Source organism: Mastigoproctus giganteus, chromosome 11, assembly GCF_048544385.1.
Source record: "Mastigoproctus giganteus isolate SK-2022 chromosome 11, ASM4854438v1, whole genome shotgun sequence".
In the NCBI taxonomy this organism is placed as follows: domain Eukaryota; kingdom Metazoa; phylum Arthropoda; class Arachnida; order Uropygi; family Thelyphonidae; genus Mastigoproctus; species Mastigoproctus giganteus.
The window spans coordinates 74,246,578-74,263,294 of NC_143585.1; the positions used below are offsets into that span (position 1 = coordinate 74,246,578).

A 16,717-nucleotide genomic window follows, 5' to 3' on the forward strand; every position below is an offset into this window, starting at 1 on the left:
AGCTAAAACTTCAAGACAGGATCTTTATTGGTTGGAGCAACCACCGCTTCAGGGAACATGTGGCTGTTCCTAAATGCTTCAGATGCTGTCGTTTTGGACACACCACCCACACGTGCACACAGACGGATCCTACCTGTGGGCATTGTTCCCAAAAAGGGCATCAAAAAGGGCTGCAAAGCAGTAAAACTGGATGCATCCCATTCAATCAGGGACAGCAAATGTCGTATTTACATCAAGGCAAAGCGAAACCAACAACTGAAGACCGACTATGGTAGTGAGGCCTAAGCCATTCAACAACAGTGTTATTAAATTTATACAACTTAATGCTCAGCGAGCACGTGCAGTAGCGGTGGAAATAAGGAAAAGGGCAGATGAAGAAAACATTGATATATTACTACTGCAAGAACCATACACCCACTCCAAGAAAGTTAGAGGCTATCCTCTCACATATAAAATAATTCAAGCAGATGAAGATACTCCCTGGGCTGCCATAGTCATCCGGAATCCGAACATAATGGTCACCAAAATCTCTTTTCTCTGCACAGGTTGGGCAGTGTCTGCCCATGTAATTGGCCCCTTAGGTGCCTTCTATTTAATATCACTCTATTGTAGACCCAGTCAAGACATCGGCCCAGCTATTGACTACCTAAGAACTGTTACCACTACTCTACCTAACGCTAAAATCATCCTGGGGGCGGATGTTAACTGCCGTTCTCCTGTTTGGCACAGCCTCACAGCAGACCGACCTGGTTGCCATAATGGGCGGCTTTTGGAAGACTTTCTAGCCACCTCACCATTTAACATAATAAACAGGCCTAATAACCTCCCAACATTCTCCAGTAATATGTGGGAGTCTACAATAGACATAACAATTGCTACAAGATCAATCTCAAGTAAGGTGTCGGGGTGGCAGGCCAATGAAGCCTGGACCACCTCCGACCATAGAGCAATTACATACAGCCTCACAAGAAATATAGAATCAACTCCTACTCCGCACTACGATATCAACCGCTATGCCATCAGCAAAGCCAACTGGGAGCTGTTCACCACCTCTCTCCAGTCAACAATCATGGATCACCCTTCTGATATCCTCTCCCTGAATCCCGAGCAGCATCAAAAGCTTGTCACTGAAATCGTCACCCTCTCCTGCAATCAATCTATGCCCAAGAAAAAAACCTCTTCCAAGTGCTGTACCATGGTGGTCTCATGAACTCGAACGCCTACACTGGACTGTTCATAACAAGAGGAAAGCTTTTCAGAAAGCTCGCACCTCGTGGCCAGCTACTGACGTGGAAGCCCTTCGTGAAGACTACAAGAGGACCAGGAACCAATACACTTCCATGATCAGGCAGCGAAAAAGAACTACATGGGAGCGACTGGTTAAAAGCACTGGTAACTCGAACCCTTGGGGAGTGGTGTACCGAGTTACTACCAACAAACTGCCAAGAGGAGAAGTAGTCCATTCCACAATAACACCACGAGGAATCATGACAACGTCATGGGAGCAATCCATGATGAATATCTGGACACTCTCTTTATCAGCGACGCCGATCATCTCACAACACAACAGCAGCAAATTTGTCTAGATAATGACAATTACCACATTGACTCTGTGGAGGAAGAATTTAACACTTAAGAACTGGAGCAAGCCCTTGGCAAAATTAAGGATAAAAAGTCCCCAGGACTGGATCGCATTGAACCAGAAATACTAAAAAAGGTCGCCCAGGTAAATCCACAATTTCTGCTTAACCTATTCAATAAATGCCTAACCCAGGGATCCTTCCCAGAAAGCTGGAAAACAGCTGAACTAAAGTTAATACCCAAACACCCATCGAAGCCTCCAGAACAGCCTAACTCATACCGACCAATTGCCCTCTTGTCCACATTGAGAAAGTACTTGAACGCCTCCTCCATACCAGACTCCTAACACACTACACTGAAGCTGGCCTACAATCCAATTCACAGTATGGATTTCGCCCAGGACGCTGCACAGAGGATGCTCTCTACCAAATAACCCAAGCTGCAGCCAGCACTAATTACAAGTACTTTCTCCTCATAACCATTGACTTTGCCGGGGCCTTTGACATGCTCTGGTGGCCAAGCATTCTTCGCAGGCTAAGACTGGCATGCATACCAGCAGCCGACCGGGCAAAGTGCCTGCCTGGCAACCCAAAGGTCGCGGGTTCGAATCCCGCCTCGGGCTTGGATCAAAGTACTGCAAAAAAAACCCTGGGGAGGTGCATTATGGCCACAGAAGCCGATGCGCCAACAACTACCAAAAAAAAAAAAAAAAAAAAGCATACCAGCCAACTTATACAGGTGTATACAAAGTTACCTTTCCAACAGGAAGATCACCATCTCCTCACCAAATCTATCTACAGAGGCTGCCCACAGGGTTTAGTCCTCGGCCCGTTCCTCTGGAACATCGTCCTTGATGAGTTACTTGGCCTGGATCTGGGATCTATTACTATCCAAGCATTCACAGATATTACCATCCCCATCGCAGCGGACACCAGAGCAGCTCTCGAGGCCACTGGAAATCAAGCACTACAGATCTTACAGGACTGGGCGACTCTACACAAGCTCCGGATTTCTCCACAGAAGACATAATCCATACTTCTCAAAGGCACCCTACAAATATCAAGGCCTCCTCAGATCAAGGTACAAGGAAAACCATCAAGCTGGTAACTTCCCTAAAATACCTGGGTATCATCCTGGATTCGAGGCTCTCCTTCCCACACCTCTCATACCTTCAAGAAAAAATCAGAAATTATGCAGCCTTAATCGTCCAAGTAAGCAAGTAAGCAGGTGTGACTGGGGTCTGAACCGGAGAACACTCAAACTCCTGTATAAAGCTATATTCCTCCCTGTTATTACATACGGATCCGGGATTTGGTACCATAGAGCAACAACTGTTCACAATAAACGCAAACTGGAAACAATTCAGCGGAGTATATTGCTCGCCATTACCAGGACCTGTTGCACAGTAAGTTCTCCGGCCCTCCAGTTTCTTGCAGGTGTCCTCCCCCTTGACTTGGAGGTTATCCGTCGGGATTGCATTACTACTTGTCGCGGGGAATCCCAGCTACCATTTTTGGACATACCCTCGACACCCGCACTGACTGTAAGCAATAAAAGAAGAAACTAGCTGCCATGCTACTACAAATCTGGCAGACAAGATGGGAGGAGACGGACAAGGGCCTAATAACTAAGAAATTCATCCCGGATGTCAAACTAGTTTATCCAAAATCGCCGCCTTGGTTCTCTCCTGGCCTCTACTGTACATATATTATAACTGGACACGGTTCTATAAATCATAAGTTGACTACCTTGGGAATCATCAATAACCCCTACTGTACATGTGGAGAAACTGAAGATTGGGACCATCTTCTTTATAACTGCCCAATTTATGACGATCTTCGAGGAACACTGTACACCAGACTCCAACACATACCTCAAGGACAGGAGCAACTGTTAATTTCTGACGAACAATACTACAAATTATTAACGGAGTACGCACAAAACCTCTTTTCTAGGCGCAGGACTCTACAACCAACTCAAGCTAGGGATACAAAAACCTGTAAGGGACTTGCTCAAACTTGAAATAAAAAATCTGTACTTGACCGTTTTACCAGCATCGACTTGCTAACCCTGGAACATCCAGGGTAGGATTACCTGCTAACTTTCCACATGGTTGGGTAGGCTCCAGTGATCTTGACCACTCCACTGCAAAATATAAGTCACACTCAGCATTCTCGCTGAGTGGCTTTTCTACCCTTCTGGAGTTATCCTCTTCCCCCCTTTTCTCCTGGTGGGGCATACGCTCCACTGTCAATTTAGGGGATGCCCTCACCTACATCCCCTTACTCTTACTTTCATCCCCCATCTTATTCCGTACACCCTGTACTGCCGCACTCTACCTTATTTTTTATTTATTTTTATTTTTATTTTTTATTTATTTTTTTTTATTTTTATTTTTTTATTATTTTTTTTTATTTTTATTTTTTTATTATTTTTTTATTATTTAATATATTTTTATTATTTAATTTATTTTTATTTTTATTTAAATTTTTTTTATTTAATTTATTTCATTATATATATTTTTTTTTATTATTATTATTTTTTTTAATTGGTCTCCATTCAGGAAGCTCATGCGACCCTGACAGAGACCTGCCAGAGAATAATGGGCAGCCTTGCTACCTCCTAGTGGTGTGTGCGGGCAACGTGGGGTCCCATCAGGGATCCCACGGCCAAATGCCAGGATATACAACAGAACCCAACACAATACTACACATTCAATACACTACACTTTTTCTGGCATTTACAGTGTTCTGTATTTCTTCACAGTGTACATATGGCGCAGATGTGGGAACCCACAGGTGGCACCTGACCCTAACACTATGCACACTATAGCTGTTCTCAGAGGTTTCACACCTAATACACCATCATCCATCCACTCGGTGGAGCAGAAACCGTGACTCACTGGAGAAGACCACCCGTTGCCACTTGGACAGGGTCCAGTGTTGGTACTGCTGTGCAAACTGACGGTGTTGTTTGCAATGTACAGCCGTCAGCATGGGCGCTGTCACCAAGCGTCTGCTCCGGAACCCAATGTGCAACAGGTTTCGCTGCACTGTTGTGTTGGAGACCTTTCTGGTGGACCCAGGGTTCATTTGGATGGCCAGTTGAGCAACAGTAGCGCGCCGATCGGTCCTCACCAACAGTTTCAGCTGACATTGACCTCTGGGATAAATGGCGCATGGGGATCCACAATTGGCACGTCGGGTTGTCAAAACTGTCCCATTCGTCCAGTCTTGATAATCTTTCACCACTACAACATGTGAGCATTTCACAAAGTCTGCTGTTTCGGAAATGCTGGCACCCCTGGCCCAATAGTCGACCATCATGCCTTTTTCCAGGTCTGATAGGTCCCCTAAGCTACTGCTGTGTTCAAGTGCCCGTAATTCCTCCCGTCTTCTCCGATGACCCACAATGAAAACAATGCGGAGGTGGGGGAAACCCCTGGTGCCGTTTTACCCTAAACACACTTTACACTTACCGGGTGGCCTCGAAAACTGGGTCGGGCTTCACTTGCTCCAAATCTCACCCACTAAAACTAATTCCATACTCCTCAGGGAAACGCTGGATATATGAAGACCTCTCCAGACAAAAATAAGCAATACAACCATCCGTTTCAGCAAATAACTCAAATATCTGGGAGTCATACTCGACACGCAACTCTCGTTCAAACCATACCTCAACCACCTGAGAAGGAAATTATGCTCCTGCACTGCCCTGATTAAAAGAATCGTCGGGCGAGACTGGGGATTAAACCAACACACAATGAAGCTGTACTACAAGGCAGCACTTCTACCAATAGTAACATATGCAGCAGGTACATGGTAAAAAAAAAAAACTCGCCTGCGGGGGTAACACCGCAGGTGGGTTTTTTGATCTTGAGCTGTTACCCCCGCATTGATCTTGAGCTGTTACCCCCGCAGGCGGCTTTTCCATCTTCCCCACATCGGATGGAAAAGGCCCGAGTTCGAATCCCGTCGATGACGCGAGGAACTTTAATGGGCTTTTTTCAATCCATGGCTGAGTTAGTCGGTCTCTGATGTAGATTGCAAGGTTCCCCCCCCCCAGAAACTAGGGTTTTTCGTCCAGCAAAACAGACAAATTAACCATAGAACACATGCAACTAACAGACAAGACACAGCACAGCAGATCAATTTAATTATTCGGGTGGCCTAAAAATAAATTTGGTTGTTTTCTTTTTTGGTATAAAAAAGCCGGCACTGCTGTCAACCTAAGGATCCTGGATTCCACCCACAGAACTACGTTATTGTGCACTACCCATGCCTGCAGCACAGTGAGCACACATATACACGCACTACAGATTTCTGCAGGAGCCCTCCACATTGATCTTGAGGTGGTCAAAAGAGGCATGCTCTATTAGCTCCCAAGGGGTACAGCTTGCACACACACACCAGGATTTCACAGCAAACCCCGCAAACAACCACGCTGCAGAAAAAAGAAGATTCTAGGCCCACCTGCTACAGGTGTGGCAGGTGCGCTGGGATGCCTCCACAAAGGGACAAATCACCAAAAAAGTCATCCAAAGTTGACAGATTTCAGCCAAAGAAGCTGACCTGGAATTCACCAGGCTTATTCACGACCTACCTACCTGCCTATTAACAGGACATGGTGTCATCAAGGCCAAGTTAACCTCACTCAGAATTACAGACAGTCCCAACTGTACCTGAGCAAGAAACCTGGCCGCACCTTATGTATGACTGCCACCAATATGATGACCTATCTCCGCTGCCAAATGGTCACAAGAATACAATACTGTCCCAAAGACCAAGAACAATGTCTGTTAGAAGGCAAGGAGACATACACCGCCTTTTCTGAATTCAGAGGAACTATTTGCGAGACGTCGAACCGTGCTATCCCAACAAGCGAACCAAACAACCTAACTGAGAGGTCTAGAAGGAAACCCAACACGGGGATCTGAGGCAAGGAACAACCACAAACAAAAAGCTCCACTGACCTAACTACCAAAAATGGCAGGTGGACTAAGACCCACCCTTCTGGAGAACACAATCCCAGCCACTACAAGAGACTCACTAATTGGACACTCTAAAGTGATGCACAATTCCATACCTAACTGAAGACAACATGGAATGGAACCATGCCACATGACTGGCGACCTGAATCGAGCACCCTAATAGCCCGTTTCACTTTAAACCACACCCAACGGCGGGGGGGATACAGCCATCTGTCTCCCCCTTCCCCTGCTGATCCTCTTCTCCTGTTTGGGCATGCTCCATTGATCATCTGGGGACAGTCTGCATGGGTAGCACAGTGGTATATCGTCACCGTCCTCCCCACACCGGGAGAAAAGACCCAGGTTCGAATCCCGTCAATGACATGAGGAACTTTAATGGGCTTTTTACACTCCGTGGCTGAGTTAGTCGGTCTCAAGCGTAGATACCAAGGTTTTTTCTCCAGAAAGTGAGGTTTTTCGTCCAGCAAAACAGGCAAATGGACAATAGAATACACACAATTTACAGACATAACACATTAACGGGTATATGTAATCATTTACGGGAGACCCTAATATAACAATTTGATTTGATCATCTCGGGACATTCTGCACCGGTAGCACAGTGGTATCACCGTCCTCCCCACACGAGGTGGAAAAGGCCCGGGTTCGAATCCCGTCGATGTCGCGAGGAACTTTAATGGTTTTTTTTTTTTTCACTCCTGAGACCGACTAAATTAGTCTGTCTCAGGCGTAGATAGCAAGGTTTTTCTCCCCAGAAACTGGGTTTTTTTTCATCCAGCAAGACAGGCAAATCGACCATAGAACACACGGAATTTACAGACACAAATACGGGTTAATGTAATCAATTACAGGCAACCCTAAAATAATAATTTGAATAATTTGATCATCTGGGGACATCTTCTCTATCGTCCCCATTCTTCTGCCTTTACCCCCCAAGTCTTCCGCCTCCCTTCCCCCACTCTATCTGCACACAAGCGAATGCCCCACACATCAAATCTAATCTTGTCCAAATTTACAGTTTTGCCCAATCTCGGCCTATTCATTTCAAGCGACACCCCAACGCAATCGTTAATTTTTTTTCTTTGGGTCTTAGCCACTGAAATCTTAGGAAAGTAGGCGGCAGAACCTGCAGGAGTACTTAAAATACTGGTGTACCTGGTCTGTCTCCACGGGATGAAGTGCGGGCAATGTTGGGCCTCAGTAGGGGTGCAGCAGCTAAATGGCCGGAGGAACAATAGTACATGACATTACACATTTACAATATCCACACATGACATTACACATTTACAATATCCAGTGAACCAGTTCACTGGCCTTCCCAGTGAACTGGTTCACCTACCATGAAAGCAATGCAGAGATGGGGGAAATCCCTGATGCCATTTGACTTCAACATACTTTACACTTTACACTGGGTGGAAAATACCTCAGTTCGAGTCCCGTCGATGATGTGAGAAATTGTTATGGGCCTATTTTACAACGTGCTGAGTCAGTCAGGCTCAGGTGAGGGTATAATGGTTTTTTCTCCCCGAAACTCGTGTTTTGTGTCCAGCAAACAGAAACTTGACCACATGCAACAAGAACACACGCAATATACAGATAGCATATATGGAGCAATACGGCTTTAGTTACCAATGCTCCTAAAAAAACCGTATTACATCAATATCTCTTTACCTAGGTAACCGGTGGTGGTTGTGTTGAGATCGTTTTTGTACCACCATGGTTGTCTATGGATGTTGACTATCTGTATTAATCTGTAGTTCTTACCAACGAAAAATCAGTATAATTAAATAAAAAAGGCAACTTTTCAATGTCGCTCTCCGGTTGGCTGAAACAATGCGAGACAGACGCCGACAGCCACGTTTATCCACCACATTTCTCCACCTGACATCCACAATGAGATATTATTTCGGAAATGGCGTATTCCCCATACATTCCTGATACTGTCGAACAGGGATGATGCAATTTCTGTACCACCTCCGCGATAGAATGACCCGTACGTCGGGCACCCACTATCATCCCTCTTTCAAAGTGATTTAACTCACGACATGTATCCTTACTGATATCGAATTACCGTCTACGTGAATGCAGTGATGCAGTGTACTTATATACCTGCCAAGCAGTGGGTTCATCCACTAGCGAGAGGGGTGACAGCGTCGCGTTGCCCAGGAACCAGGGTATCCCCCCCCCCGAATTCTGTCCTTTCAGTGTATAAGAGCAACAATAATAATAATAACTTTGCCTAAAGCTTTTTGCTGAAGAATAGGCCTGCTTTCTCCTGCAATATTTGTAAGACATTTAGTTCTACGTTTAAATATTTAAATTTAATAATTTAGTGGCACTGTAGTCTAAGATTTTTTTGTCAGGGAAAGAAAGTGAAGATATCACTGAAAATTTAAATGAGGAAGGAATCTGTAATGATTACCAATTTAGTGTATATGTGTAAATAATCGTTAGCATAAATAAATAAATCTTTCTTTATTTATTTCCTGTGTTCATCTAATTGCTCACAAGATAAACATGCCCGGTATAGCATTACATAATAAATATCCTTCCACACATATTATAAACTTAACTGCTCTCTCTCTCTCCAAAAATTCAGATATTTTTTCAGATAAGCAAATATTTTTTGCTTTTTTTTAGCACAATCGAGAGAAAGAGAGAGATCGAAACTTAGTTAAAAAACGCGACTCTTCGCTACGAATAAGTGACTGTATTATGGTCTACATTTGCTATCTGATTTCATATTTTGAAGCCTTGTCTGTGATGCCTGCAAAACTTCACTCTAGTTGGCTCCAACTGCTATCAACTACTTTTCAGTCCAAACGTGTTCATATCCCAACTTTCTAGTTTGAAGGGAAAGCAAAACTTTTAAATGGCCATACATAAGATGATACTTTCGCATACTGCTCAGAAAACCATTTACTGTTAGTCGTGAGGAAGCAAAGCAAGAACTTTTAAGAAATTCAATTTAATTTTTTTTCCCTTAATAATAAAATGCGTGTTACCTATAAATAGCAATATATATGCAAACGAAAGAGATGTTTTTGCATCCAAGCGTCAATTTTGTGAAGATACTAAATACTGTCAGAGTTAGAATCCGCTAACTTCCAGCCAAGCTAAAAGCAAAAGAATGACTGCGACACTGAAACAAGGTCGTGATTATAAATAAGAGTATCATTAATGCAAGTGTTCCCCAGGGGTGGACTATAGCCTAGGCCGACTAGGCAACTGCCTAGGGCCCGTAATTTTTTGGGGACCGTAAATCGGTTTTATTATACATTTTTTATAGTATAAATTTTTATAGGCAGAGGACTCTTTTTAGCTTTCAACATAATACAAGACCCGTATTTTTATATTTAGTAATAGAAGACCTTTTTTAACCCATTCAACTGTGTCTTCCATTACAAATTCTGAAAGGTGGAAACCCTAGATGGGGCCAGAAATGAGAATCTTGCCTAGGGCCCGATTTTTCCTTAGTCCGCCACTGGTGTTCCCACTAAATTTTTGATTTTTACTTATTTCTCCTTCACCGTAGCGTTACGTGTCCAAAATTTTTCGCAATGTAACCGTAGATATGTAATCGTATTTTTTAAATTTTCATTCCATCTTCAACGGAAACCGGTTGAAGGTGGACTGAAAATATCAACTTATAAGCAAATACCATCGTAGTGACCATAACTTTCAATAATAAACTGTCGGAATTAAGTACAAAGTTAAGAACCTTTTTTTAAAGATCGCAAGGCCTTTGTAAACTTGAGTCAGGAAGGACTAAAGGAAGCCGTCGACACCATCATCAAGCCGACTTAAAAAAAAAAAAAAAAATATATATATATATATATATATATATATATATATATATTTATTTATTATTATTATTATTATTATGAAACCCCCAAACACGAAAGGTATCAAAACGTATAGTACTTAGTACCGTGCATGAGTTGGAGGAGGGGGATGCCGGAAACTGCTCTGGTGACTAAACATGGGTTTCATCACTTCAAGCCTCCAATAAGCAAAGTGATGGTATTGCACCGGTTGATAGTGTCATCTACAACCTAGCGTTAGTATTATATTATATTATATTATATTATATTATACAGTATTATATTATAGTATTGTATTATTAGTGCTATTTTATATTAGTATTAGTACTAATTAGTATTAGTACTAGTAGTACTATGCATGGGTTGAAGGAGAAGAGGAAATGCCAGAAACTGCTCTAGAGATTAAACATGGGTTTCACAGCTTCAAGCCTCCAATAAGTAAAGTGGTGATATTGCATCGATTGACGAGAGTCATCTACCACGTAGTGTTAGTATTATATTAGTACTAGTGGTAGTAACGTGCATGGGTTGAAGGAAAAGGAGGAGACTTTAAGAGAGATGAAGTGCAATTAATACTGAAAAGCGCTTAGTGTGTTGTTTAAACACACTAAGTTGTGAGATTTCCAAAAAAATGTCTTTCTCCGTCTTCCAAAGACAAATAGTGGGAGACATTAACCCTTTCAGCAGTCCACATACAGATCTACACTTGATGTGGGTTTTGGAGAAGTATGTGCATAGATCTATATTTTGAAGGTCATTTCGAATGATAAATAAATAAATAAATTTTCTGTTTATACTCAGGAACGACCACACACGCACACGGTCAGAGGAGTTCACGCGACAGACAGAGTACAACAAACAGCACCGTATTCAGCAGTCACGGGCTTGAACCTCGGTCCCTGTTTCTGTTAAATGTATCAATTGTCTTTCTGTACATGCTACCATCCCTTATCTGTTTCCAACTAATTGCAGATAGATGGCAACACAAATCAGAGGCCTGACGTAGCCCAGTGGTCAGGAGCGAGAGTGCATAGCACGCGTTCGTTGAGTGGACCGGGGTTCAAGCCCGTGACTACTAAATACGATAAATATAAATATTTGTATTGACGATTTATTGTAAACTCTACTGACTTGGTTGTCGTGCCGGAGTATAAACAGAAAATTTATTTATTTATTTTTTATTTTTGAAGAAGGTCGCACCTATTGACCTCGGTTGGTTGTCTGGTTTTGGCTTGCGGAAGCCAAATATTAATTTCTGTGGACTTCATATCCAGAATTTCATAAAACTGAATCAGATAACAGATACAGATGTAGAAAATAATTTTGTATCGAAAAAGTAATGATCTAAGAAAGTAAGGGTTTTATTTGCAATTTTTTATGATTTTTGACAATGATTTTACCCTAGAGTTGAGTAATAAAGTCAAAATAAGAACATATTATTATTTTAAAGCATTTAATGAAAAAAATTTTTAAATTCCATGAAAAAATTCGCTCGCAAAAGTTCACTGCAGTAGACCCGACTGTGCGCAGCAAACTCACCACAGAAAGGATTAAATCAAATGATTGTGGTGGACAGATATCCCCTGTAATTGCCCTGCTGTGCTGTATCAAAAAGTCAAATAAACAAACAGAAATTCTCTAAATATCAGATGTAAAACGGATCCTGTTTGGGTAACTTCCCACTTACCAATCATTTTTAAATAAAGCTCCTCAGTCGAATTTCTGTGAAACTTCATTCAATAACATCTTTTTTCAGCCTATTTCATGAACATATATGTAAGTAACATACTGAGGTAGATATCCTGCAATAAATTTCCACGAATTGCCCGATAAATTTGTTTGTACAAAACTGATTTTTATATTTGGTTTTATATAAGTTGATAAAAAAACACGAAAATTATAAGGCCTTACCATTACATCAATTAATAACTTTCTTTTCTTGTAACAAAAAAATGGGGGGGGGGGAGAGTTATATTTTGAAACATATCGTGCCTGCTTTCATAAGGTAATGTTTTCTCTTGTTCCTTTTTAAGCAATTCCAGCTCTTGCTGCTTCTAGAAAAACACCACTTTTCGTGTTACCTGTAATTTTTTTTTTTGCTTGTTCTCTCATTTTCCTTTCTAGGAAGTGGAGTTCGCTCGCTCATTCAATTTCTGTTTTATTCGTACCGTGAATTCTGGGTCTATTATAAAAAATCAATTTCGCTTGGGCCAATTATTTCTATATTGGCTTATGTTGCTGTTCGTTTAAACTTTTTTTTTTTTTTTTTAAATCAATTGAATTCTTGTCTCCCTCTTCTTCCCTATGTCGTGTATATTTATAATAAATATACAGTTTTTTGTTTACTTTTCGTTTCGTTTCGTTATAGCTCCACGGAAAATTGGCATATAATTTACAAGATTTCTGACACATAAATTTATTCCATTCGGATAGATAAAAAGATTGATGGGGAGGAGGTTATAAAACTCTAAATACGAATTCTGGGGTAGGCACGTGATCACTAGTGCGCATATTTCGTCTTCGAATCTGTGCGTATAATAAGTAATACCTACTGTACTCTAATTTTTCATAACATTTCCCAGCCAAGTCAGATTCTAAAAAAACCTGTCGTTTCACCCCCCCCCCATACTATGCAGTGAAACTTCCCATTTATCGCTATTCAAAATATGGCTGAAAAAATAAATTCTAAACTGAATTAAAACTTTAGTTCCCAACAGCAACTAAAGATGGCACCATATGCAGTTTACAAGTTCAACTCGTTGCGAGTTGTTAATCAGCAGACATTGTACATATACTGTACTGTACTTATTATCTATCTTTAGATACTGTACTTGAATTATTTCTACAACTATATGATTGAAAACTTCGTGTACAGTGATACTTTGTATTTGTATTTACAAAGCATCGTATGTTTATCCTGAAAAAAATAATAATAAAAGATAAAGGAAGCTACATAATAGTTAATGGATAGTTTTAGGAGTAATTATCATAAAAGTCATGCCTAATAATTTCCCCTTATTATATATAAAAACTAGAGCTTTTGCAAAAGCAGCTGAATTCGTTCATAAACAGCTTCATTAATTAAAAATTAAGCTGTTTATAATAAAACCATCTACTGTGCTTATTTTTAACATGAATCCCAGCTATTAAAGTATTTGTCTATTTCTGAATAAGTTATTTTAACATCTAAAACTGAAATAATAAAATCAAAATAAAATAATATAAAGCCATAAAAGAGAATGGCTAAAGCGAAATACAGTATCATAAAAATTCAATATACAGTATTTATATTTATTTTAATTTTATTATATTTGTTATTATATATTTTTTTATTATATGGTATATTTATTTTACTATTTGAATTTTTATACATGAGCTACTAAAATTTTATAAAATTTATTATAATTATTTTCTCTTCAGTTTCCATGTTCTCGCCGCTTCTACTCTGTTTCAATGCAATTGTGATTTAGATTTTAAATTATCAGTTTATCAGATTATAAATTATCAAGTCGAATGTAAGATAAAAGTGGCCGAAAAGGTACTGCAAAATTTATACATGCCAGCCGTAACTCAAATACAGTATAACTATTGTATTCGATATTGTATTTGTTAAAAACAAATAACCATTTTTGTAATACGTATAAAATGATCGAAGTTAATGTTCACAATAAGTGTGACTTGATTTATTGCTTGTGCACAAAATTTTAAATGCAGTGGGTATTCGTCGTTAGAGAGAGAGAGTTCCAGACTGATATCATTAATTAACTTAACGATGCCACTTCAAAATAAATAAGTAAAGTCTGGGTTTTCACAATCTTTCCTTCACAATTTAATAGTGATTGCTAGGCTATGCTGTTTACACGTAGCCGCAGGATTTCATTCCAAATCTTTCATAAAACAGTGACCGTGGTCATGTTAGCAGCCAGGGAAGAAAGTGTCGGAGATAGGGAAAGTAGGGAGTGGGGGAAAAATGCAAATAAATTTAAAATCTGGAATAAGTCTTTAAACAAATTATCGTACGCAGTGCCGCCCGAAATACATTCATTATATAAAATTAAGTGCAGTGAAGTGAGTAAGTAGTGTGTTAGTATTAGAATGGTAAATGATGCAATGAAGCGGACTCCAAAAATCCAATTATTCATACTTTTCCAATCGCCAAAAAGTGATTATCTAATACCACTTTGAACTTAACTAAATTCTTCGCCTCAGCCACGTGGACAGGTAATGTATTCTAGTGATTTACAACACGCTGCCTGAAGTATTCTCCCCTTCACACCCTAAACTTCAATTAAGTCATTTCTAAAATGTCTATTTACTAAGCTTTGCTGTTTCCTCTTTCTAATCCGTTTTTCATTTGGATATGGATTAGCGCCCCCTCCCCACCAATCTCTTCACTTTCTTTGAACCCTCTCTAGAAAGTCTATAGCTTTCTTCAAGTTTTAATTGAGCTTGTTTGAAAATTAGTAAGTCACGATGGTTTTTAATACCTTCGCGATGATATATGCAAATCAAAGAGGCTATAAGTTGGAAACGAAAATAGTCTGAATAAAGAGTGACTGGAATTATCAGCGTGACACATATTATTATTAGGTGCAAAGGAAGAACACCGAATACTGGGGTAAGTTTGTCGAAATGGCCTTTAAAGATGCTCAGACTAAGTGTACAAACACGTGGTCTGGGTTCATATTTAATTCAAGAGACTGAATTTTCGCATATTTAGGATTCAAGAGACTGGATCTAAATATGTGAAATTCTAAGATGTTGGCACTAGTCTACTTGTACACCTAAAGCAGTCGTTCACGTTCTGGAGAACCTATATCAGTGTGATAACCGGATAATTCGCTTTAAGGCTGTGGCTGACATTTTTGCCGGTCTAAGAAAGATTATTGATGATATCAATTTAGCTTTGCTATGTCCAATATCAGCACCATTACAAGACAGGACTGAATTCATGTTGTGCATTGCTTTGACGTCCCCACATCTCATTGTATATTGGGACTTCGGTGTTGCAAAAATAGAGCTAGCTGGAATGAAGGATGGCGACGGATTGTCCTTAGTGAGAAGTGAGATGGTGAGCAAAGCCACACTGAAAAACGTATTCTTGCATGTATTCAACCCGTAGAAATCCATGAATCATAACATGGAGTTGTTTGTTACGAATGCCATCACTACAGGTTTTTATTCAAAGTAATCTCACAGGTCGACGTTACACCGAAACAGTACTTATACCTGCTTTTTTGCCAATCTTCTGATAGTTATATGATCTGTTATTCCACTAGGGCAACGCTAGGTCTCATACTAATGTCGATATGCTTCATTCACGCTAGTGCCACTGATCTACATCTCCTATTGAAAATGTCTGGGTTATGACGAGACGGCAAATCACTTAACCATCCCAAACCGTAACGGCTTGAAAGGAACAGTTAATCCAGGCACTGAAGGATCTAGCATTGTGTTAATGCTAGACGAACGACAGTGCAAGTCGTGGGACAGACTCATGCTTCGTGGCAATGTATGCTGTTTTTCTGCACTAAATAAAAGATCTTTTTTGTCCTGATATTTTGATAATTTCTTGCCTTTATCTTTACCTTTATGGCAATTATTGAGCCGTTTAGGCTTTTGATGCTTTCTAAGGCTAACAGACATGCAACCAGAAATTAAAATATGTAAAGCTTGCATGAAAATCCGCATCTGCCTTGACTTCTATATGTAATAAAACTAAAAAATATATATAAAAATAATACAATGGAAGAATTGGTTTTGTTTCATATTTAGATATAAATATGAAAATATTTAGTTACCTACCTTTCCTAGCGTCCAAGATCTAGAAAAATATCTATAGTCAAAGAAACATATACATGTATGTATATGAATTTATTGTCATTTGAAAATAAACAGTAATAGGCTTAGAATATTTATTTCCTACCTTAGTGAAGATTATTCTTTCCTTTCATTGAACACTTTGGAGAGTAAAATTCAAACATTTATTTCCCCTAATCTGTAGCTTTCGTGAAAATAATAACAGTGGAGTTCCCATATTTCAATAGCAGCACGCACTTCGTCACTCACTTCTGCGCTCCGAGCTCGCAACTGATGAAGGCGAATTTGTTATAAATGCTAACTTCCTGTATTTCGGACCTGGATATCTCTCTTTCCCTTCTGGCATTCTTTATATCATCCATTTGCGCTTTTCGAGTTTGTTTTTCTTTGCTGCAACAGAAAGCAGCAAACTTTTAAAAAAGATTTCTTTTTTGCAGACGACAGTTTCCTTCTGACACGTTACCTGTAAAATAAAAAAAATAAATAAATAAATAAAATCCAA

The 16,717-nt window shown here is 40.0% G+C and overlaps 1 protein-coding gene across 1 annotated transcript in view; it reads right to left on the bottom strand.

The window, feature by feature from the left end:
• LOC150078128 (mitochondrial carnitine/acylcarnitine carrier protein-like) overlaps nt 1-16,447 on the bottom strand; it is a 126,720-nt gene extending 110,273 nt beyond the window's left edge. The window contains exon 1 of the mRNA XM_090384279.1: nt 16,322-16,447. The gene's annotated coding sequence lies outside the window, so the exon portion shown is untranslated. The remainder of the gene's footprint in view (nt 1-16,321) is intronic.
• Between the last annotated feature and the right edge of the window lie 270 nt (nt 16,448-16,717).